Below are 25,498 nucleotides of genomic sequence, written 5' to 3' on the forward strand. Positions count from 1 at the left end.
TGTGCTATTATTTTTCCATATCATTGGCTATCTTTCCTGGAAAATCATTAAGTGCCCTTGCTCATCAAAAGTTGGAGGAGTGTATTTCTTTGATCTCTTGGTGTCAGATTTGGGTCATGTGACTTATTTTGACTGATGGAATGTGAAAAGTTTTAGGGGTCACTGTAGGTTCTGCCTTTGCCCTTTCCCTCTGCCATCAGACCTTCTGTTTCTTCATTCTGAAGCCCCAAATAAAGAAGACATATGAAGCAGAGTTATATCCATCCCTCAGCTGATGTTGAATCTGAGCATAAAGGAAAACTTGTATTGTTGTAAACAACTGATGTTTGGGGATTATTAATTTACCATAACAAAACAAGAATGGATTGTTACAGCCAGAAAAGAATAGTGTCTCAGAAATGAAGGAAACATTTCCAAGAAAAATGAGTGGTTAGTAAGGTCTAAAGTGACAGAAAAGCAATTAGATGTAGCAACAGGAGGTTACTGGTGATCTTAAGAGCAGCAGTTTTAATGATGTGTTGGAAGCAAAAGCCAGATTGCTATGGACTGAGGCATGAATGGGAGGTGAGGAGGTGGAGATTGTAAGTGTAGATTACTCATTTAATGAAGTGGATTATGGGGAGAAGGAAACAGAGAGAAAGAGGAAAAAACCGGCTTAAGGTAGAGTTAAAGGTTTATTCAGAGCAGAAGACATTTTGAAACTATAGACTGAGGAAAACTTTGTGGAAATGGGTAAGTCGAAGTTGTAAGTATTAAGTTCATTTGCCTGAAAATATTTATATCTGTGATTCCTTCATAATATCAAACACAACAGCCAGTTTATACAGTGCTAAGTGCCCAACACTGCTTTGATAGGCTTGTATCATTACTCACTCTTCAAAGCAACTCTGTGAAGTAAGTATTGTTGTTGTCATCCCCATTACATAGATGGATAAACTGAGGCAGTTTATTAACTCACTCAAGTTCACAGAGCTAATAATTGGCAGAGTCATGATTCAAATGGAGGCCATCAGTTTCCGAGAGCAAGTTCTTAATTAACGTGCCATGTGGCTCCTCATAGTATAGAAATATTCTAAGCACTGCCTGGGAAGGTGACATGCAGGAGATGTGTCATATGCATAATGAATGAGGGTTGCAGCAGCAAACAACACAGGGAATGTGGAAAGAGGAGAAAGTTCTGGTCTCTTGGGGAGTGGAACTGGAAAGTTCGGGGCCCTGAGCCTTCCAGTGGGGTAACGGGTAGGTTTGTTAACCATATACCTTCTGCCAGCCTGACTGGGACTCAGATATGAGACAAGATGAAGAGGAAGAGAAGAGGTAAAACTAGATTAAAAAGAGGTCAGAAGAATCAAAGGATATGCGAAGAGGAACAGTCTCATTCCCTTTTGCTACGGTCATGAGTCAGAATGTGCCAGGCACTGTGCCAGGGCTCAGGGATCAGAGAGAAAGATTTGGCCCTTCCCCAACAAAGCTTCCTAGGTGCTAGGGAATATGGAGACAAAAGGGCTACTTTGACACTAAGGTGAGATTAAGTGTTGTGTGTGAAAGGCTGAGAAAAATCAGGCCACAGAAGGATACGATCTGCTGGCATAGATTCCATACAGAAGCAGAATTCTAGCAACCTCTCATCTGAAAGATTTCCTCTCTTGCCCCTCCTTGTGAGGATCAGGGCATTGCTAGTGGGATGTGGAACTTTCCTCTGACCTGGACTAAAGGGAGAGAGGCCATGCGGGCAGAACTGCTTTTCAGAATTCAAAGTTGGAAAAATCTAAAATGACCCCACACAGCCAAGAACCCATGCATGGCGTGCCTTTCAGAAAGTATTTCAAAGTGTGAGGGGCTTTCATCACTATTGAGTCTGAAGGACATGTTTTGAGTTGTCAGGTCACCTCAGTGTGCAGAGGATGCTCTGAACTGGAGAGGATTCTTCTAGCCTCTTCAGAAGTCTAAAGACTCCCACCTCCCATTGTAGGTACAAATAGATGGGCACAGAGACGCTAATAAATTCTGATGACGGCAATGAGTGGAGTAGAGGTTGGTCATAGACGTGAGCAAGTGGGTAGAAGCTCATTTCAAATCAATCAGAATCTATTTTGTTTTCAGATAAAGCTGTTGCTGAGCTAGACTTGAATAAACTATTGGCACTGCTCTGCAAAGAGCCTGCCACTCGCCCCCATGCCTCCCTTTGTACTTCTCACTTTGAATGCTTAGTTCATCCAGACCCTCCAGTTAAGACCTATCACTGTCTAAGCAGACACCCCACAAGCATTCACTGTCTTCTGTGTGGCACGGTCTTCTGTCTGTCTGGTAGGCTGGCCTGCCCTTCCAAATTGCTCAGTGGGGGCTGACCCAGGAGAAGCACCAGACACAGCTCACGCAGGCATCTCTGACACTAGCATCTCATGTTCCACGGCCCTGTACACTGGACTGGCACTTCCCACGTGAGTCTTATGTGAGTCATGTGCGCTGGAGCCTGTCAACAACAAGGGGCTGACAAGTCTGTCAATCCCTGACTCACAACCTTGAGCCTATGTGATCTTTAACCTCTCCTTAATGACTTGCTATCTCACTCTGCAGATTCCTGTGTGTCTTGAAGAGGAAAAGACCAAATTGGAATCCATGGAAGGAAAGATCTTTCGAGAAAGTGAGACTGGGGCTGGTGAATGAGGGATGAGTAGCACACTTTGTGCTATTTACACAAAGAAAGGAAGAGTGTTCTGGGCAGAAAGAACAACACATGCAAAAGCACAAAGTTGAGGGGACAGAATGGATCCAGTGAGAGTTACATATCAGTGCTGTTAAAGCTTAGGTATCTGGAGCATAGCAGCTGGAAATAACACTGCTGAAGTCACCGTGTAGATAGGATTGAATATCATGTTCAGAAGTTTGGGCTTTCATTTGGGGTCTGTAGACAATAAGATCCACCAAGGATGTTTAATTAGGGATCTGAAAGGATTAGACTCAGGTTTTGGAAAGTTAAGGGTGGCTGCCTGAGAGGTGGATTGGACTGGGTAAAGACCTGAAGCAGAGAAGCCTTGTGAAAAGCTACTGCAATTCCATCCAAGCAAGATCGCAGCCTGACACTCATTGATGTCCACATAAACCACACGACAGGAACCATGGAGGTAACTCTCACCCAGGGGGTTTAAGCACTTCTGTGATAAGGAATCTCACATCCTCCCTGGGCTAGGGTTTCAGAACCCTGGTTCTGTACCTTTCCTTTTCACAGAACAACAAATCAAGCTTATCTTCTGAAGAGATGCCCAGAGACCCTTGCTAGGAATGATGGCCAAATGGTACGTAAGTAAGGAGTAAAGTATGTCATGCTACCACACTATCTGGTAGCAGCAAGAGGAGATGCCTCTCTGAATTCCTTCCAGAGCTTGCACACATTATTGGTTTACCAAAGCCCAGTTGCCTTCAATGAGAAATGCACCAGCATGATGAGGACACTGCCATCAGATCATTTCCCCATGTCAACTTCTCCCTGTTCCTACCTCCACCTTTCCTCTCTTCTCCTTTTTATTTTAAGACCAAATTGTGTGTGACCTTTTCCTCCTGTTGCTGGGGGCTCTCCCACTAGTTTTAATCTAAGCTAAAATTAAAAATAAAAATGGTACGATGGACTGGGAGCCTCTCAATGAAGGAGTACTCGACAGTGAAGGTTAGGAGACATGAGGCTAATGAACTACAGAATACTGGTTACATCTCACTTGATTACACTCAGAAAATGTAAAACCATCTTTTAGTCATGACTGGCCATTTATCTGCAGCAACGCTCAGAGCAGCACCCTGACTCACGTTTATCTCCTGCCTTCAGGTTCCAGTCAAGGTTTCTAGAAATTAGTGATTCATCACTGAAAACAGCAACTACCACTGGGACCTGCCACGCCAAGAAAAATCACCATGTCCCTGTGCCAAGGTGCTGTTCTTTTTCCTAATATCCTCATGCAACTGGCCAGTGCTAGTGCACCACACCTGTGCATGCGCCAGGAGCAGCAAACTCACCTGACTGCATGTGTCAGGCCCTCTGAGAACAAAACAGAGCCCTCAGAGTCATCAGCACCTGGGCTTTTTGATGGCTTATGGCTTGGGAAGGAAACATGCAAGCACACTCAGGTTCTGCTTTTGGGTTCTTAGGCACATAAGGCTCATTCATATGGGTGAGGGAGGGAGAAATCTCATTCTTTTTGAAGGACAACCAAAGGGAGGACCATGCCCATTGAAAAACTAGAAGTCAAGTTTGTTGTAATGTCCAGAACACTAACGTTAACAACTTCGGTGCAATAAAAATAACAATGTATTAGCTAGGGTGTGGGAGACTTCTGATTGAACATGGTGGATGAAATAGACATAGCTATTTCTGTTCTCTTATAAGGATCTCACCAATATGGTAGGCAAAATTCTAAGATATTCCCCAAGATTTACCCTTTCTGCTATGCATAGTCCGTGAAATCCCTGGGATGGTGAACTTCAGCCTATTCCTGTGAAAAGGTGATGCTACATGCCACAGTTGACATTAAGATGGGGAGCTTAACTGGGTGGCCCAGGCCTAATCACTTGAGTCCTTGAGAAGCAGAGAGTTTTCCTTGACTGGTTGCAGAGAGGGAGGTCAGAGAGATGTGAAACATGAGAGGGATTTCATGCAAGAGTGGTACTCTGTGCTGAGTGGAGACACCCATGTAGCCAGGATCTGAGACTAGTCAACAGCCAGAAAGACAATAGGGACTTCAGCCTTACAACTGCAGAAAAAAGTGAATGCTGCCAACAGTTTGAAGTAGGTCTATTACTACTGCAAGTGGGTCTTTCCCTAACGAAGCCTCCAGATGGGCATGTGGCTGGACCTAAGCCAAAAGACATACCTAAAACAGTTGTGCTGTTGTAGCCTGCAAGCTTTGGGGTGATTTATTATGTCGTGGTGGAAAACAAGTATACTCGCTATAAGGAACAACGATTTAAATGTACAGGAGTGATTGCAGCAAAGGAGACGTGGAGACAAAATTTTGTAAGATGGGAAGCAGGTGACACAGACCACCAATTTAGAAGAGCAGGGAGGACACCTATAGGAGGGAAGGCAAAAGCAGCAATCTGACTGGGGACTTTGAAAAAATTCAAGAATGAGAGATACAGGTGTCTTTGAAGAACAGGGAGAAGATGGCACTGCAAAGAGGAAGGCTGACTGAAAATCTGTACAATGACTGCTAGATGCCCTAGAGTCCCTCTCTTCCCCTGGCCAGCCAGACAGCCTTTCTACCTTCCCCTCCATGGGGGCCAGGGGTTTACTTTCTGGAGACACTGAATCATACAGACTCTGAACTTGAGGACACCTGTCACGACTGACAGCAGATCTGAGGGAAAACATTGAAAACAGGAGGATTAAATGAATTTTGGTATTGAGCAATGAGATTCTTCCCTCAACGCAGACTTTTGCCCTTGCAGGTAGGGAAAGAATATCCCCCATAAAGCAAACTGGGGAAATTTCTCTAGAGAAATGAAGCTGACAACACCTCTTTCCACCCTACTCCCACTGTACGTGTACATATGTATATAGATATACATACAGCACCTAATCAGATTTTTTTTGTGCCTCCTTCACATTTAAGGTATGAACAGAAAAGAATTAGCAGATATTTGAGGTCTGTAGTATAGAAAAGATCAAAACAAAGAAAGAAGGAAGTGAGACTTAAACAGAAAATGCAGGGAATAAGAAAAAAACCTAAGTGAAAACATTATTTCATATGTAGAACAGTAAAATGGGTCTTATTTACAAAGGGACATTCAAAAACAAATAAAAAAAGCTCTTGGGTATTAAAGGTTACTGGAAAAAAAATGAAAGATCAACAGAATGTGTAAAATATAAAAGTAAAGCAATCTCCCAGAAAATAATACACAAAGATAGAAAAGAAGAAAGAAAAGAAGAAAATTAGTTGTACCTGGAAATCCAACTTTCCACAAATAGGAGTGTGGAAAAGAGAACAGAAAGAAAATAGAGGTATGAACATAATTAAAGAAATATAGAAGAACATTCTCTTCTATGGAAGGACTGACTTTCTAGATTGAAAGAGCTTACTGAGTGCCAGGCACAATAAATAAAAATAAAGAGCACATCAAGGCATGCGATCATAGAATTTCAAAGACCAAAGGTAAAGTGATCTGGAGAAATCCTTAGAAGCTTCCAGAGAAAAGAACAGGTGACACCAAAATATTGGAAACCAGAATAGTATCAGCCATCCAGGGGTAATATTGGATTTTAAAGGTCAATGAAGCAATTCTTTCAAAATCTCAGTGAAAATACTTTCCAAGGTAAAGTTTTATACCCAGTCATACTACCAATGTGCTATGTGGGATCATTGCATTTTCAGATATCCAAGGTTTCAGTCTCAAAACACTTTACGTCTGATGCACCATTTCCCAGGAAGTGATTGGAGAATGTATGCCACAAAAGAAGCGGGTGATCCAGAAAGGTGGAAAATGTTGAATATCTTACAAAGGAATTCCTGGGGTAATGGTGAAGGAAGTTCCAGGAAGACTGGTGTGCTGCAGACCTAGCCGTCAACAAGTTGGCATGGCAGGAAAACAGGTTCTGGAAAGAATATGTCCTATGAAAACCCAGAAATGATGCATTACTTGAAGTGCTTGCTTTTATGTTTTATGGCTCCATCAAGGAGCTTATAATATTATAATTAGGCACAAAGAAAATAAATAGGTGAAAAACTGAAACCTAGGGACAACCAAGAAGTTGCACAAAGGAAGAAATCTGACAATTGTACCCTACACTTTTTTGTAAATAATGCAAAACCAAAATAACATAAACACTAAGTACTGATTCAAGAACATTTGTGATAAACTATATTGAATGAACAGGGAAGGGAAATATGGATGGATGTATGACTATGTATGGTAGGTAGAAGGGAGCAGTAGTTGTAACAAAGCTAAATTTTTATCTTCCACAGGTATAAATCAATATATGATTTCTAAATTTGAAGTAGAAAACCACATTAAGCAAATAGTGATATCCATATGGTATCTATATTTATTTAGGTAAACACACTAAAATAAATGACTACAAGTAGCTGCCTGTGAGAAACATTCCTTGGGACTGGAGAAGGATAAACCAGGAAATTTTTGCTTTCATGCTGAGACTAATTCTGTGTCAGCAATTAGGAAGCCACAGAAAACTGTCTAATTAACTAGCACGTTGGCATTAAGAATGCTCTCTGTGGGGCCAGGGATTTAGCTCAGTGTTTACGCCACCTACCTTGCAAGCTCAAGGACCCGAGTTCGATCCCTGGTACCAAAAAAGAAAAGAATGCTCTCTGTCTATCCTATGCTTGGGGTGAGAGGGGAACAGCATTGTTTCTGCCAAATTGAAGCTGGTTTGAGAGCCAAGTTGTTGGGTGTGAGAGTATTCCCCTGGTTCTTTCTACTCACCCTGAATGTGTTGCATGACATGCTCCATCTATGTGGTCCTGAGGTACAGCTAAAATCATGTCTTCTATTACATAGTACTGCATTGTTTGACAAACAGACATCATGTTGTTTTATAGTCATAGCAACTATGGGAGGATGTCAGGTCAGGGAAAAATATATCTAAAGAGGTTGGGTGACTTTGTTATGGTCACCCAGCCTGGACTCTACCTGATGGTTTATGGAAAAACTGAAGCCATCCAAAGCAGAGGGAAATACAGCATGGTTTTGGAATAAGTCATTTACCTATCTGTGGTGCACTATGCATTGAGCCGTTCTACTCTGTATCTTCCCCGTCTTTCCCATTCCTTAGTCACTCCTATCTCACAGTTTGGGCCTCATCCCTGGCCTTTGAGGATCCCATCTTGATGTCCCCAGACTTAATTCTCAGCTTCAGAACTGAAGCCTTTGAAACACTGAAACTGACCAGATGAATCGTGCTCAGGTTGTTGCCCTCGTGCTTGGATGTGGTCACCATGGTCTGTGCATAGCCTTGAAGTTTGAACTGGACCTGGGAGGCTGCACCTTTTAACCCTAGACCCTCAACTATCACATCACCTTGCTCTGCTCTCAGTTCACCTCCAAGTGGCCTTCCACGAACAGAGGCCTTGCCACACAGATGAAACACTAATGGTGTGCTTTGCATGGTCTTTTGATCTTCTCATTTATTCTTCAAGCACACTTGGTTTGAGGCAAAAAAAAAAAATGATAAAAACCACAAGGTGGGAAAAGTGGCAGGGAGAGAGGAAGAATCTATACTCAAAATGTTTGGAAAGTGTCCACTGTCAGTGCCTGCTTAGGGGCAAGGTGGTTAGGGGATCTAGGTTTGAGTCATTGACATTTTTTCCACCCTCCAGTTCCTTGGAGATCTCTTGATCCTGCTCTGTGTTTGAGGTAGACAGGATCACAGCATCTCGTGTTATGGCTGCAGGCATAATTCCAACATCTGAAAACTCTTTCCTCCCAGATATTTAATTTCCACTTCCAGCCGTTTTACCACTGGGACCCTAAACATGCTTCACAACTCTATCTACTACATCATCTTAGCATCTTTTGCAAGTCTTTTAATATCCATTGGAAAATAATGCTGTCTTTGATTCTGAGGCAAATCCCTAACACTTCTTCCCTTGTTTCTAATTAGCAATATTTCTCTGGTAATTAAGACGAGAGAGCGTCTCCATTCTGTGCCATTTTTAATTTAAAAAGAAAGAAAAATAGAACAATAACATGAAGTAGGTCTAAGAATGACTTTGCTGGCTGACTTGACTATATTTTAAATAATCTCAGAACTCTTTAATACACACACACTTGTGTACACAGAGCCATACTTATGTACACATGTCTACCTGCATGCTTCTGTACATGCTCACACTATTGCACACAAAAACATATGTGTACATAACACAAATACATGCTCTCACACACACATGCAATATTTACCCATTTCTGAGAACAGCAGGATTCAAAATGAACTAACAGAAATACTATCTTTCTGCAGGCAGAATAAATGCATCATCTGAAACCCTCATCATGCCACAAATGGATAATCTCAGCGAGCTGAGTGCTAATGAAAGATGGGCAGAGAGAGGCCACTTCCCTTTCCTCATTGGGTGGCTGGAATTGGGCACATTTCCTGTATGCTCAAGCACCCAGGGACTTGGCATTTTCAAGAATCTTCAGAGGCCTGCTGCATATGTTCATCCAGCATTAGCTTTTGCCCTTGCTTACTGGGGAGAAGAGGCAGAGGACTACATTGGCAGACAAAATACAATGTTACAGGCTGAGGCAAGAGTCAGTGACACCATAGTTCCCATTCTAGAGATAGTTCTCCAATTTCTAAACTCTAGATGTAATGCATGTCCATAAATATCTGCTGATGTGGACCCTAAGGGATTAATGAAAAAGGTCTTCTATATGACTAAAAAAGATATCCTCTCTGCATTTATGACTTTTTAACATCAAGATTTTGAGGCTAGTATTCATTAGAGTTCAGGGAAAGAGTTCTTGCTTATAATTTTATGTGTATGTGTATTTTTCAGGGAATTGACAGCACAGAGTTTTATTTGTTCAGAAAGTGTAATTATTTCGGGCAATTTGCTAATAATTTTTACTTGGCTAGTTATTTTGTGGCTCCTTAAGCACAATTGTATTTGCCAAGAGCTTGCATTATTTCATGGTTAAGGCTATGCACGTGGCTAGGGGTGCTGCTGGCCCTGTTAAAGCTGGGCCCCTGGCTCCAGAGTTCCCCCTGCTCCATCTCAAACATGTTCAACATCTGGCAGGGCCAGGGGCTGAGATGCTGAGAATTTGTGTGTTTGTATCATTATTTCTTTCACTGTGAAATCTAACATCTTCCCATTCCCATGCCTGTTCAATCATAAAACCACTTATGTTAAAAGTTAATTGAGCCTTAGAGATCACGTTTTCAACCATCCCAATTTATAGATGAAGAATACAGCATTAGGCTCAGAGTGGATGGTTATGGCAAGATCATCTAGCCACTGAGAAGGGCTGCTCCAGAATCCAGTGTCCCTTCCTCCTGTACACATTAATTTAATTCTTTTTAGTTAAGCAAGTTATTATTGAATTCCTAGTATGGATTAAGCATAATGCCAAGTGCTGCAAACTCAAGGCAGACACAAAGGAGAGGGAACAATGGTAAATGTCAAATGAGAAAGCATGCAGAGAGAACTTACACAGTGCCTGTCCCCAAGGAGGTATTCCACAGACACCCACTTTCTCTTTGTTCACTGTTTCCCTATGGATGTTTGCAGAAGGGAAAAATCTTAGGTATTTGAATTAGTCAAGTGCTTGCGGCTGTCAGGAGGGACACTGGTGGATATCCCCTATTACTTCCTTAAAAGAACATTTTCTAATTTTGTGATAAAACCTCCCAGGCCAGGTCCACCCCTGCAAGATCTCCCCTGGATTCTCGGAAGGCATCAGATCCCGAGACACTGCCCCTCTGTCCCAGATGAATAAACCCATGCCCGCCTACCCACACTGCCTGACTCATGAGAACATTAGTGCTGACTTACCCACAACCGAAGAGCAGGAAAAGCCATCTCCTCAGGTTTTGGCTGGAGATGGAGTCACTTACTAGAATGCAAAAATCAGCTCTACAAGAGAAAGACCATTGAAATGCAGCCGGACTGGACCATCTGGAGACAATATTGTCAAGGCTATTTTGTCTCAAGTCCATGCTACTGTATCCACTTTCTGAACTTACAACTCAGGACCTTCATCATACAGAGATTTACAAATCCTCTTTGCATTATTCATCATCAAAACAGAAGCATAAAACCATGAAGAATCTAAAGTGGCTGAACCATGTTGTCTCTGATTTCAGCCTTGAATTCACCTGGGACAACTTGTAACTCAAATCTGTGTGACCCTCACACCATCACGACCATCATACTGACAGCTTTAAATGAACTGATTTGAAGTTTCTCTAGACCCTAAAAATAAAGGTCTATAGCCTCAGACACCCTGTCCCAGCCCTGGACACTTAGAGTACAATAATGGTACAGAAAGATTTGAAAATATAAGTATCTAACTAGAGGTTACCAGGGCTACAGTTATATTTCCAGAGTGTCTGCAGGTATATCTCCAAGTAAGAAGACCAGCACCCTTGCTGGCAACATGAGATAACACTGGACCTTTCCGATAGGAGCCTTTCTGGTTGCTGTACCATCCTGCATCTCCAGCTTCACTTCCCTGCCTTTTGGTTCTTTTTCTCCTCCTCGGGAGAGTCAACAATCTCCAGCTCCAAGTCGAACACACCCAGATCAGTAAGGCAGCTTCAGCCATGTATACCATGAAAAAATTAATTATTATAGAGAATGAAGTGTCCACAAGCAGACTAGTAGTTTACCACCTAGTGCAGAGCACGCTTGATCACAGCAGACATCTTTTCTCCTTTTTAAGTGAACCTTGTACTTAAACACATTCTGGAAAAAAAAAAACTCTCTTAAGCTCTGTGAAAACAAGGCCATTCCTGGCAAGACTTCCAGGCACAGCCTGTCCTCATACCAGACAGGACTGTCTTATCCATAATGGCTACTCAGTCATCATGAGTGCCCCTCTGGCACTCACCCTCCCTGAACCCTGCTTTGCTACTTATGTAGCCCATCAGACTTCCTAACTCTCCTCCTCTTGCTCCTTTTCTGTCTCAGTTGTGCTCTTCTCTTGTTCATCCAAATGTATCTAACTCCTCCATCGTCTCTCTTACAGTATGCAAGGGGACAGCTGCACTCCTGTGTCCTTAGCATTGGGGCTCTCTCGTAGACTCAGAAATGGCCCCTGGTGAAGCTCATTTCTTGGTAGTCATGCCCTTGTGTAATCCTCACCTTGAATATAGGCAAGATATGTGACTTGCTTCTAACCAACTAAAGTGAAGAGATGTCCCTTTCTTGCTTCCACAAGATGGTGACACCTTTTTGTCATCAGAATGCTTATCTTGCTGGTTTTGATGAAGCCACATTGGGAAATCTTATGTGGCAAATGACTGAGGACAACCACCCCCAACAATCTCCATGAAGTAAGGGCAGCCTCTTGCAGACATTCAGTCAGAAACGAAGCCCCCTAGAACAGTAGACCAGAAGGAAAGGAATCCTGCTAACAGTTACTTGAGACTGGAAGCACACCTTTCCAAACTTGATCCTTTTGAAGAAATTTCAGTCCTATTCACCATATTGATTGAAATTTCAAATGAGACCCAGTGCCAGAGGACCTAACTAGGTCATGCCCTAACTCCTGACCCAAGGAAACTGAGACAGTAAGTGCATATAGTTTGAAGCCACTAAATTTGAGATAATGTTATGCATAGCAATAGTGTCTTAGTCACTTTCTCATCACTGGGAAAAATACCTAATACCCAGAACTTAAAGGATGCAGGATTAATTTTGGCTCATGGATATACTTCATAGTTGGTGGCTCCAAGGCAGGGCAGCATGGCGGAGGAGCATGGTGGAGGAAAAGCTCCTCACTTGACGGTGATCTGAAGCAGAGAGAGTAAAGAGAAATATACTGTTCTATGTCATGCCCCTAGTGCTCCACCTCTTCTGACCAGACCCCACTAAACAACAAGTCAGCTATGTCGCCCCCATAATTCCAAACACATGAGGCTTCGGGCACCATCTTAAATCTCGACCCTAACAAATAGGTAACTACTGCACTTCGCAGTTAGAATTTACCCAGAAACATTACTTGTCAGTGCTTCAAACAAAGACTTTTCGTTTCAACAGTGTGTGAGGAGACTAATAGAGAGCACAGGCCATAGCCTGTCTTCGCTGTTGAAGTTCCCAGCTCCAGTACCTTGGACAGTTCACCTTCCAGTCTTGACTTAAACTCTGGCAGCACTGCAAAACTCCAAATTTGAATTATTTGTGGGACAATGGATGCACTTGGAGACCACAATATTAAATGAAATAAATCAGACGCACAAGTTTAAATATCACCTAGTTTCTTTTATATGAGAAATCCAAAATGCAAATAAATTAAAGAGAAAAATAAAAGATAGGTACCAGGAAATGGAGCCAGATCTTTTGCAAAAGGAACCAGGAGATGGAGGGAGGAAGGAGAAAGGGGAGGAAAAGGGCATGAAAAAAGAATTAAAATATGTTATGTACATGCACCACAATGAATGTAATCACTACATCCCGCAAACATGCACTAATCAAAATAAAAATGAAAAAATAAAAAGAGAAGCTCCATGTCTATACATATTCTCCACTTGTTTTATATACCTATTATAATTTATATTTATGTAGCTCCTAATCTGTGCTATTTACTACCTTATATCTAATATATTTCATTGAAAGTATTCTCATAATAATTCCATTAGTTCAGTACTATTAATAATCTACTTTATAAATATGAAGAAACTTGAATTCAGTGAATTCAAGCAACTTTCCAAGAATGAGTATCAGATAGACTTTAGCCAACTCCATCTAACTCAAAGTCATATTCTGAATTATGATGTGCTGCTCTAATCTTGTTAACAAACCCCTTCTTACATCAAATTCAACTGTACCTACTTCTAATATCAACCCATTGATCCCTAGGGGATTTTACATGGTAAAAATTGAATTTCCCTTCCACAGGAAAGATTTTGAAATGTTTAAAGATAGTAATCATGGATACCCTTTTCTTCTTATGAGTTTTTTAAAAAGTATATTCCTTAGAAATCCATTACAAAAGGGATGCACAGGCAGAGCGCAGAGGCATTTTAGGGCAGGGGAACTACTGTGTGATACTATAATGGTGGACACACGTCATTATACATTTGCTTAATCCTGTAAAATGGACAACGTGAGAAGAAACCCCAATTGCAAACTGTGGACTCTGGATGATAATAAGGTGCTAGTGTTGGTTCACCAGTTGTAGCAAATGTACTGCTGTCAGGGTGAATGTTAATAGAGGAGGCGAGGTATGAGTAAGGACAGGAGATAGATAGGAAACCTCTGCACTTTCTACTCATTTTTTTTTGTGAGTCTCTTTTTATACAACAAACAAAAGTCCTTCTTTGGGTATGGTGAAAAACTGCTGATGGGTATGTCATTTTATTTGGAGCAATAAAAATGTTTTGAAATTAGATAAAGGGAGATGACTATACAACATTGCAAATATACTAACTGCTAGTGAATTGTTCACTTTAAAATGGTTAATCTGATGTTATATGAACATCATCTCAATGCATTTAGTCCTTCTGATGTATTCTAAGTATTTTTAAGCATAGAAAGGGGTACACTGATTGAAATTGAAACATTGATGAATAAATGGAAGTAAGAGCCCAGTTTTTATTACATACAACCTTGTCCTCCTTTCCACTGAGAAGTAACCATCGCTCTGGACTGCGTAGTTTTTAATTTCCTTGAATTTCTTTTATTATTTTATTTCACCCACGTGTTGCACTGAATAATAAACAGCATTATTGTTCATGGTTTTAGATGTAAATGAATTATTTTATATTGTAGATATTCAACTTGATTTTTCCATTATAATTATATTTGTAATACTCACGATAATACACATTTTCTTCAGCCATTCTCCTATTGATGGACTTTTAGGTTATTTCTGTTCATAACTATCACAGTGAATTCTGTGAGGAACATTCACTGAGTCCTGGCTCTTCTTGCACACAGGTGCACGAACTTTTCAGAGTTATATATCTAGGAGTACCTTAATTCCACCAGCTATTGCCAGTTACTCTCATATAAGATTTTGAGAACCTCACCTTTGTTTGAATCCCTGGAGAAGACCTGGATTGTCAGGCACACTTCTCCAGGAAAATGATAAGTTGCTTCCTTTTCCCTGGACAGAGTAGCTCTACCAGTGTCCAAGAGTGCAGGGTATGTCTTAGCAGCCATATAGACTGTAGTGTTCTGTCAGTATTTTAGTCAACAGTAGCCCCTAAATATTTTTCATCTGAATTGCTCTTAATCAGATATGCCAGTCTGTACCTGCACAGCTGATTCTTTTTATGCCTAAATGCGGGACCTTAATTCTATCCCTATTGAATTTCACCTCGTTAGTTTTAGCCATTTCTATAGTCTGTAGGAATATTTTGAGCCCGGCTCTGCTAGTCCATTCATAAATGTGATAAACATGCTTTCTGCATCTTCATCTAAATCCATGATAAAATAAAGAGGATAGAGCCAAAGGTGAAGCTCTTCAATACACTACAAAAACCTTCATAACATTGATGTAATCCATTGCCTCACCATTTCTAGTCAATTTACCATGATGTTAACTAACAGTCTAATACAGCCTTAAATTTTCTATCCAATACACAAGACTATCTAGGAAAATTTTGTCAAGGGTGTTACCATGTCTACGGTACTTGGCTGATTTACATATCTAACAATCTGGTCACATGGAAATGGAATTTCTCTTTATGCCTTGTTCTCATCAAACTCATGTGAGCCTCTACTGATTACTATTTCCCTTCCAAGACCTCATAGTCCATTGGAATAGTAATTCATCCTAGAACTTCTAGGATGATCAGTCAAATCCACTGGGTTGTACAATCTAGAATCTACTTTCTTTCTATGAAAATCCAGATTTTTTTCATGTCTGGCTTTTTTATCTCTTTCCCTTAATCATTTCTAAATTGTGGTTGTATGAACATTTATAAGTTTCTTTAAAATCTTGGTATGAAACTTGTCAGGTTTGGAAACTGTTAAGCCTCTAGGTGACCATTTATAGTTTGTGTATAGAGCATGAGTTTCAAGACTATTTTCACAATATTGACTCCATTCTCTTCTGTGGAAAGATCTTGCCTGTTGGGGAAGAAACAAGCTATTTGAGTGGCCTTCCTTTCTCATCTCATCTTAACCTCTCATCAGGCTTCCCAAGCAGTGAGCCTATCCTTTCCTCATTATTCTAATTCTCAACATAGCTACTAAAAGCCTTTGTGTTGTCCCTGGTATTTTTCTGAAGTCTCTGCTCACTCTGAGCTTTAGCTTTCCTGGCACTCTTCTTACAGACTAATGATTTTTCTTTGTATTTGTCCTTGGCTATATACTTCTTCAATTATTTGTCCATAGATACAAGTCCACCAAAGAATTTTCCATGTGGACTCAGTGTTATTTCTGGATACCATCTCTTTTTTTTCCCTCTCTCTTCAGTAACAATCCTGCCTCTTGCCTAAAGAGGTTGGAGAGACCACAACAGGTAAACAGCTGGGAATCAGCATGGTCATTGCTTTTGTCAGAATCAGAAGAAAACTTGGATTGATGGATGCAGGGGATTTTCACCCTCCTCGAGTACTTTGGCCCCAGGATTGGTGGAACTTTCTAGTACTAGAGGTGTTTACTGAATCTCATAGTCATCAGCTCAAGCCTGAGTCAGCACCTGGTTTTTTCAGAGAAAAAAGCCACAGAAGCCAGCAAATGGATGTATTCAAACCTTAAAGACTCAATAAAGTCTGGATTGAAAAACATTAAGAGTGTAGCTTGGGAAAGAATCTAGATGGGAACTATTATTTATTTCTCCCCATTTTAGAAGTGGGATTTTTGAAAATAATGGCTTGGCATGCATAATGCTGCAATCTGGAGTCCCTTATTTGAAGACAGTTGGGATCATGGCCCCATAGTCTATTCCCTCTGCTTTTCAGTGGTTGTGACCCATTGGTAAGCATGTTAGAGTAGAGCAGCTGAGCTGGGGACCACTCCTAGCACATCACTAGCCCTCTCCTGTTCCTGAGCCACATTTCAGGCTTGAAATATGAGGAAAACCATGACTTCCTGCCATCATCAGTGAATGGGGCAATAAGAAAGCTAATGACATAATATACTGTAAGTCTTCTTGACAAAAGAGAAAAAAAACTATATTATATTTTGATGTAGTGTATATAGTATATTTTGATGTACTAGTGCTCATATTGGTAAGGGCTCACAATATGCTGTCAGTGCCTTTCCTACAGGCTAGTTGTATTTATTATCTTACTTTCCTGGCCCATTTTCCTCCAATACTGAAGGAACTTTTTTGAGATTTTACATATTCAGTGGCTCTCTTGTTCTCTAGTCAAGTCTGTTGCCTTCACCATCATAAAGAAATGCCTGACCCAAACACATTTATACTCCCAAGCTCCTCATATGCCAATGATCCCTAACTGCTAAACAGATTTGTCCTGTACTTGGAGTCTGAGCTTGTGGAGCGAGGCTCAGATAATTTAAGTGCCTCTTGTAACAGAAGGCAACTGGAATTCAATAGAGATAAATGTAAAATATTGAACTAGGGAGCTGAACCATCAGCAGGGCAGGATTCTAAATGGAAAGGTTATGGCTGAATGACTAAGTGAAAACACACAACATAACCAAGGAATTCTTGCAGAAATAGAAATCCTGGGTGGACCCTGCACAAGAGGAGAAACAGGATGCTGCAGAATGGCTGCGTCAAAGGAGAGCTATTTGGCTCAGTAGAAGGTGCTGCTGGGAAGTCTCCCTTCTGATGTACACAGTCTGACAAGGGACAGAGGGACTTGGCTGGCCATGTTGAACTGCCAACCTTTAGCTCTTGTCACAAGGAGTCAATTTTGCTTTTTCTCTGCCAAGCCCTAAACACCAGAAGTAAAAAATATAATGACAACCTGAGGCTTTGGCTATGCCTATGAGGAAAGAAACAAAAGCAAAACCAAAGCACAACAGCCACTCAGGTTGATTAATTCAATCAAACAACTGGACAACTTCCATGAAGAGGTCGATCAGATCAGTTGTTTAACCGAATGGACAGGCCAAATCAGCAAGCATGATCGATCCCATTGTTCCACAGTCAGCCAAAGGAGGCAACACATTAGAGCAGAAAAGGATTCTCCTGGGTGTCCACACATTCACCTTGCAGAGAGTTCAAGACATAGGCAGGAAACTGAAACACATGCCACATGGCTCTCCCTTTTCTTGTCTTTTAAGCATATTTTTATAGACTTAACAAAGGGAAGAGACTACCTTCTCTTAATCTGACTACACCAGGAAAGAACATCATGGTAAAAAAAACACAAAACAGTAAAAAGGTAAATACATAAACACAGACTGTGATTAAACAAATTTTTAAGTGGGTCCCAAAATTTTCTTGGAACACAGTAATCACTTGCACTGTTTTCTGGACAAGGTCCCTTTAAAATATTTTTATTAGTACCTGTTTGCATTACCTAATGATTACATTCATTGTAGGGAATTGGTACATGCACATAACCCATCTCAAATCTTTTTTTTTCTTCTTCCTCTCTACCTCTTTGTTTTTTGTTTGTTTTGTTTTGTTTGGTGCCAGGGATTGAACTCAGGACCTTGTGCTTGTGAGGCAGGTGGAGGCACCACTGAGCTAAATCCCTGGCCCTTTACCCCTTTGTTTTTTGCCCATATTGGATTCATTTGTTTATTTTATAATTCCTAAAAGTAAATTATCATTCATATAGACTAACAGCTAGATTAACAACCAAAAACATAAAACACACAAGATAATTTTACTAAATCAAGATATATTAATCATTCTGGATTACAATAACTTTTTTCTCTCTCTTTTTTCCTACTATCTGTCTTTTATGTTGTACTTTATTTATATATTGAGTATCTCATATAAGAGAAACAATGACGTATTTAAGCTTGTGTGTCTGATTTACTTCACTTAACATAATGGTCCCAAAGTGGATCAATTTTCCTAAAAGTGACTCAAGCTCATCCTTCTTTATGGCAGAGTAGTACTCCATTATGTATAAATACCAAATTTCTTTATCTGCTTCCAAGATTTACCTGTTATGAATTGTGCTGCTATAACCACGGATATGCATACCTCATTGTGGTATGATGTTTTTAACTCTTTTAGAAAGATACCTAGAAGAGAAATAGCTGGGTCAAATGCAATTTCCGGTTTCAGTTTTTTGAGGAATTTGCATACTGTTTCCCATAGAGGTTGTACCAGTTTACACTCCTTTCCCCCCACAGCCTTACCAGCATTTGTTATTGGTTGATTTCTGGGTGATAGCCATTCAGGTGCCCAGTTTTTGATTGGGTATTTCAATTTGTGGGATGTCTAATTCCATTGAGTTTTTATATATTCTAGACATTAGTCTTTTGTCTGGGGAGTAGCTGGTAAAGATTTTTTTTTCCCACTCTGTAGGCTGTCTCTTCTCTCTGTTGGTGGTTTCCTTTGCTGTGCAGAAGCTTTTTAATTTGAGGCGATCTCATTCTCTGTGACTTAGAATGCGTGGTTTTCTTCCAGGACCCACACCTTTGGGGCAGTGTGCAAGTCAAGACAGACCTGTCCCTGCTCATGCTGGTAGATAAAGAAGGCAGTCAGGCCCCGGGTCTGTGCTGGATGCAGGCACCAGCAGGCAGTAGGATTAGTGCTGGGGCATCAAGATTCTGTGACTTTGAAATCCAGAGCAAATCAGGCTGGGCCTAGCCTCTGGCTGTGGGGGTGGAGCCTGTGTCCTTCCACTTGAACCCCTCGAGTGTTCTCTTGCTAGCCAGCCTGACTACAGCTCTCTGACCATGGCCATCTCCTATGGCTGTCCCTCACCCAGCCACTGTGGGAACGTAACACTGGGACCCCTGAATCGAAGCCACCCTGAGGCTGCTCTGAGTAATAGGTTCAAACAATCCCTCTGTGGAATGGCGTCCGACCAAGGACCCTCTCTAAGGGGTATGGCAGGTGCGGTTGCAGCTGGAAGCATCTGCCATCTGTTCCACTGCTGTGTTTCTCCCTGAACCCCTCTGGAGTCCCCCTCTTTCACCTTTGGACAAGATCCATCTACACTTAGCAAACTAGCAGTTTACCATGAAAACCTCAACTTTGGCCCTTGCCTAATGGTTTGCCTGTTTCATGCTCTTTGGTGACCACTCAAAGGTATTTAAAAAAATGCACCAGTTATTAGTCCCAAGGACATAACAAGTGACATAAACACAATTTCTCCCTTAGATAGCCCCTCAAAGCTTGCTCTGAGAGCCCCTAGTACCTAATGAAGAGCATGCATCAATTAAAATAGGGCAGCTTTACGAAGCGCTATACAGTGTTGACATGTATACTAAGCTCTTTTGCCTAGGTTCTAAATTCCTTGCTGGGTTTTAGCAGGGAGCAACATGGAAGTTTCTGTTGGGAAAATGCTTGCTATTTGAATTGCAAGGAAGAAAAGCCATGAGGCCCGGTATTGTCCATGGGAGCACTCTACTGTCTGTTATTTTCTAATCAACTATGAGTAAGGGGGCCTTTGCTGACACTTTGGCTGGGGAATAAAGGCTTTCTCTTGTGTCCCTGTGTTTTAGCAAAGTGCTTTCTCCAAGGTTTGTGTCACCCTTTTCCAAAGTTCACCAAGCCTGAAAGAACTGGCCTGGTTTGCTTTCCGTTATCACCACAGAGCAGTGTGACTGGATCCTCTTTCTTTAGACAGAATCACAGTATGCCTAACTAGAGCACCAGTTGTTGAACTAGACAAAGATTAGCAAGAGCACAATTATTACCATTAAAAGTATTCTCAAGGAGACCCGTAAACACCAAAAGGCCAAGCAGAAGAAGTCCAGCTCTGTTCTCCACACCCCTGGCTTCTTCGCAGCACCCAGAAGCCTAGGAAATGTGAAATGTACCTGCAGAGGCACTTTGTCCTCCCTCCTGCCACCTGCCCCGTCTGCCTGTCCACAGCTTCCTCACCACTGCAGCCAGGTGGGAAGCTAGTCAGGGGGGATCTGGATTCAGATCCAGGGACCAGAGTCTCCCTCCCTAGCATTCAGCTGAGATGCTATCTTGGGGCCTGCTGTGGTTCATGGGATGGGAGAGAACCCTCTTGTCAAGAGCTTTAGAAAATCTAATGAGTAGTGGTTCTTTATTAATCCACTTAATCAGTAAATTACATAATTAATATATCAAATGGTACCTAGAGGCCCAGAATATTTAAAAAGAATTTTGCATTGGCTGCATATTTGATGCTAACTTTAGATACTCCAGATGACAGCTTTAGAATTTCTATATAAGAAAGGTTTAAGGGAATAATTTGAAGAGGGACTTAGGAAACATATCAAGGTTAAATGTTGATTCGAGGTGGATTTTGGAAGAGGAGTTTGGATGGACATTGGGTGCCTCATAAGTACCCCTGGACAGTGATTTCTGAGCCTGGTTGCATTTTTGTCATTCTGAATCAGACCCTGTGAAACCAGAAGTCCTTGATAAGGGCTCATCTTGTTCTGCCCTGGATTCTTTGCCCTCCTTATGTCTAGTGTTCCTCCTTCAGTTTTCCATCTATATTCTTGCCCCTTCCTTCATCATCATCAACTGTGTTTCCAAACCTGTTTTCTCTTGATCTCAATATAGCAAAGACTGGCTAGAAGGCAGATATGCCTAAGGATCACCATAAGGCCAGAATTATGATGTAACACCCAAGGCTAAAAAGCTGAGATCACTTTTCTAGTTTGAGAGCAATTGTTTCAGATGGTTCTGCCCATAAGGAATTCTGAAACTGAAGAGAATCATAGAAGTTTTGCTTTTTTTCTCTTCCTTTTTACAAATGAGATGAGGCAGAATGGTGCTGCCATGATGGTCTTTCCATTCCTGAGAGTGCGACTGTCTCAGAAGAAGCCAGAATGTAGTAGGTCTTTCTGAAGCTCTTGTTGTTTTAGTCTCACCCTCCTCACTCCTGCACCCCATCCTTACTGGGGATAACATTGCTCAGTGGAAATGGTGAATCTACAAATGAGGTCAGGAAAACCACTGGAGGATGAAAACAGTAGATTGACCTTTATAAATATACAATATTGGGTTTGAAAGGGCTGGAGCTTGAAAACCAGTAGCTCAGAGTAAAGACACTGGGTAACAATGCTACCCTCTGGGATCAACTCCACCACCTCAAGAAGCTACTTCTCAGTGACAATCTGAACCTGAGAAATGTCCTCCCAGGATGTACCCAGTGAGGGTGCGGAGGAATAAGAACTGCTATACACTGCTGGCATACTACTTCTGGATTATGATTTGATAACATGTATTAAAACCCTTACAAACACATATCCACTATGACCCAGCATTTCCTTCTGACTTTATCCTCGAAAAGCAATTAAGGCTGTGCATAGGGTTTAAGGATGCCCATCAAAGTACTGTTGCAGGTACCCAAAACTGAAAAATTATCCAAGAGTCTAATAGTAAGAGTCTGGCTAGATAGATCATGCAATGGGAAACTATGAACTATTTTGTTGATCTGCTCATAAGATATTATTGAATGAGCTAGGAGACAAGAAGGATGTGAATGTAATTTAGATCCACACCTGGCCCTCAAGAGCTTGCACTTTCGTAACAGGTGGACAGCAATGGAATCTTGAAAAGGCTTTTTTAAAAGAAAAGAAAAGGCAATTAAACCGTTGATGATTATTTCGTTTTGTTTCCACAGAAATCCTCCTTGTTTTATACAAGTTACAAATTACTCAGCCTCAAGCAGAATAGGAAGAAAATAAAGAGGACTACATTAGGTGGGGAACATATTCCTGAATAAACAAGAATTCATTACAGACTCTTTAGTACATCAAAATCCAATTAATTCATTAACTCTGTGCTTGTATTTTCACCCCCACCCCCTTCGGCTGCCAGCCTTTTACCCTGCGATGTGGTTTTTTTAGCAACTCAAAAATGGGGTGAAAAAGGAAAAGAAAATGGAGGTAAAATCCAGATGAATTGATTTTACTACTTGTTAACAGCGATGGACTAGGGTGGTGTTAAAGGCAGGCAGGAAGGAGTGATAATAAGGCAGGGTTTGTGTGGCTTCTATGAGAGGCTCACAGAATTGCATGAGACAGCCAGCCTTCAGCCTCAGGCATTGCCTAGATATGGAATGAAGCCATCTACTCCTAACCCTTGGAGCCACAGGTCCCCAAGTCCTATCTTCTATTCCTCAGATTTCCTGGGATTTCCAGTAACAAAGAGAATTCAGCCAGAAAATCATTGCTATGGTTTGGACATAATCTGAGTGTGTTCCCCAAAGATTTGTGGGCTTGGCCCTAACTTCACAGTGCTGGGAGGTGGTGGAATGTTTCAGTGGTAGGGCCCAGTGGAAGGTAATTAGATTACTGTGGTCATGGGCCTCAGAAGGAATTAATGCTGGTCTTGAGGCATTCGATGTTATAAAAAGAGCAAACCCGGTCCCCGACTCTCTCTTTCTGTCTCACTGTGTGATTCCCTCTGTATGTGGCAGGATTCTTTCCCTTTCTCTGTCATGTTGTGATTTAGTCAGGAGTGCCCTCACCAGAGGCCAAACAGATGAGGCAGCCCAATCTTGGACTTTGAGCCTCCAAAATCCTGAGCTCTTTTCTTTACAAAATACTCAGCCTGGAATATTTTGTTAAACTAACAGAAAACAGACTCATATAAGGATCTGCCTTTTCTACTCCATATTCCCAACTTCTCTTCAGGAACATGAGCCCTACTGATCCTGTGGGGTCTCTGGGTGACATTAAGGCCACAAAAATGGCCTGGAGGGACTAGTCAGCAGTTGAATTAGGCAGACTTGAGTTCCTATTTCCCTGATTCAATCAACAGTACCTACTGCCTATCCCATCCCGCTATCATCTTTACTCACTTGAATATCATATATTTTCATTTTGTTTTTGTTCACAAAGAGAAAACAACTCTGATAATTTCAGTCCCTCAGTATTCGTTAAGGAATAGGAATAGAAATGGATGTATCAAATCATGTTTACAGCCACTGCCCTCTTAAAATATGGTGCATCTGTCTGACATCAGTGTTGATGATCTCATATTCGTTTCTGCAAAACCATTACTTTAGGTTTTATTTTCTGTCCTCTTTCCCACAGCTAAATTTGTACTTTTTTATGACTTCTCAAGATTTTTAAGATGCTTATAGTTGTTAGCTTTTTATTACTCGTTCTGGTCAAGCAAAAGCATAAAATCTTTATAACCTCAGTTCTCCCAAAAGTCATCTATGTGTGTAATCACGTTTAATTATGTTTAGAACAATGTTTAAATAAATTCCTTTTTACACACTTAAAAGATTTAAAATTTATTAATTTAAGTAAGCATATTGCATCTTCTTTATGGCTAAATCAGATGCTTCAGGGACTCCAAAAGGGTGATGACATTCTGTGGAGTTACATTAATGCAACCGAAGAAGCAGATCTGTTTCTTGTTCTAATTTTGATCCTAAATACAAATCTCACTTCAAAAATCAATTAAGAATTATTTTGGTCTAGGAAATCCTGGAACTGCTGCACAGGTGGGAACCTTGTCGCTGAGGGCCTTTTCTACTCTTCTCATCCCTGGTCCACGCGGCAAAACCCTGCCAGTGCATATCGCAAGGCCCCAACTGAGAGGACCTTGGACCTCAGCCAAGACCACTGGTGTCCTGGTGGGCTTGCTCAGCCTCCTGTACTTGTGACTACAGCTTTTGGGGAGCAATCAAAACAGAAGAAACACATCAGCAAAGCAACTATTACTTGTCCACAAAAACAGTGAAAAACAATGATATAAAAAATGAACAGACCAAATACAAATCTAATACCATTCTGTGTTTGCAGAACTTGGTTTCATACTCGTGCAGTGTTCTAGGTCAACCACCCACTGCCATGTTCTGCATCTGTAAGGAGTGCATTTATTAAGTTATTAAAACTGCTATTTTGACGGTAAGTCCCACGTAATTGCAACAATCGGGAAGCCAAGTGATTCAATTATTACTCTGTGCAGTGCACTCATTGGCACGGTGAGTGTACAGAAATTAAAAATGGAAGTTCCTCGCTTCTAAACTGGACACAGGAGTTCTCAAATTAAAATCATAAAAGAGGAAAGGGAAGCTTCCTGGCAACATGAATAGACATCGGACAGGACAGCGCCACTGTTTGGTCACAACTGAGGAAGGAAATTTCCTTGACAAGTTGCAAAGACAACTAACCAACACTGCCTCCAATCCAGCTGTGTGATGCTGCACACATTTCCATAAAAGCAGAGCCCCCAGCCTTCAGCTGGGTCTCCTCTTCCGGGCCCCTAGCTGCAGGCAATGGTTTCCAGTTTGAATAAATTCTTGGAGAGGAAAGACAAGACTCAGATGTGTGGATTGGAAAAAGAAAGGATATTAGGCTGAGACATTTTATTGGAGAAGCCAGCAGTGAATAACTGAAAGGTGACAGTTTAAACCTAGACCAAAACAGCTCAGAGAACTCATTTCACACTGAGCCACAATTTTAGACCCATCTAGAAGCTCTTCCCATAACTTACTTGGAGGGGAATCTTGTGCTGTTTTTCTGAGCATTCAGGCCACATGGCTATTTAAAAAAGGCCTCAGAGCCACAGCAAGGGGGCATCAGGGTTCAAACACCCAGGGGTCTAATATAGACTCATGAAAAACATCTTGTTGGGATCCTCATAGCACAAAAAGAGCTCTTCCGGCTCAGGGCAGGAAGTGTGTAGTGAGGGGAGAATAGGATGGGAAGTGGGGATCTGAGGTGAGCCCCTCCCTGCTCTGGGACTTGCTGACCTCTTCTGTGAAATGGCAGCGGAACTGGGGACTTTCAAGGCCTTTCCGAGTGGATCATTCTAGAAATCTTTATTA

The 25,498-nt window shown here is 41.4% G+C and overlaps 1 protein-coding gene across 7 annotated transcripts in view; it reads right to left on the reverse strand.

Annotated features, from left to right (window-relative positions):
- The window catches only part of Tnr (tenascin R), a 434,816-nt gene that overhangs the window by 225,982 nt on the left and 183,336 nt on the right, over positions 1-25,498 (reverse strand). The gene's annotated exons all lie outside the window — the stretch shown is intronic.

This window comes from Heterocephalus glaber, unplaced genomic scaffold (assembly GCF_053883595.1).
Source record: "Heterocephalus glaber isolate CG9 unplaced genomic scaffold, H.glaber_assembly_v1.0 deba00001600, whole genome shotgun sequence".
Taxonomy (NCBI): Eukaryota; Metazoa; Chordata; class Mammalia; order Rodentia; family Bathyergidae; genus Heterocephalus; species Heterocephalus glaber.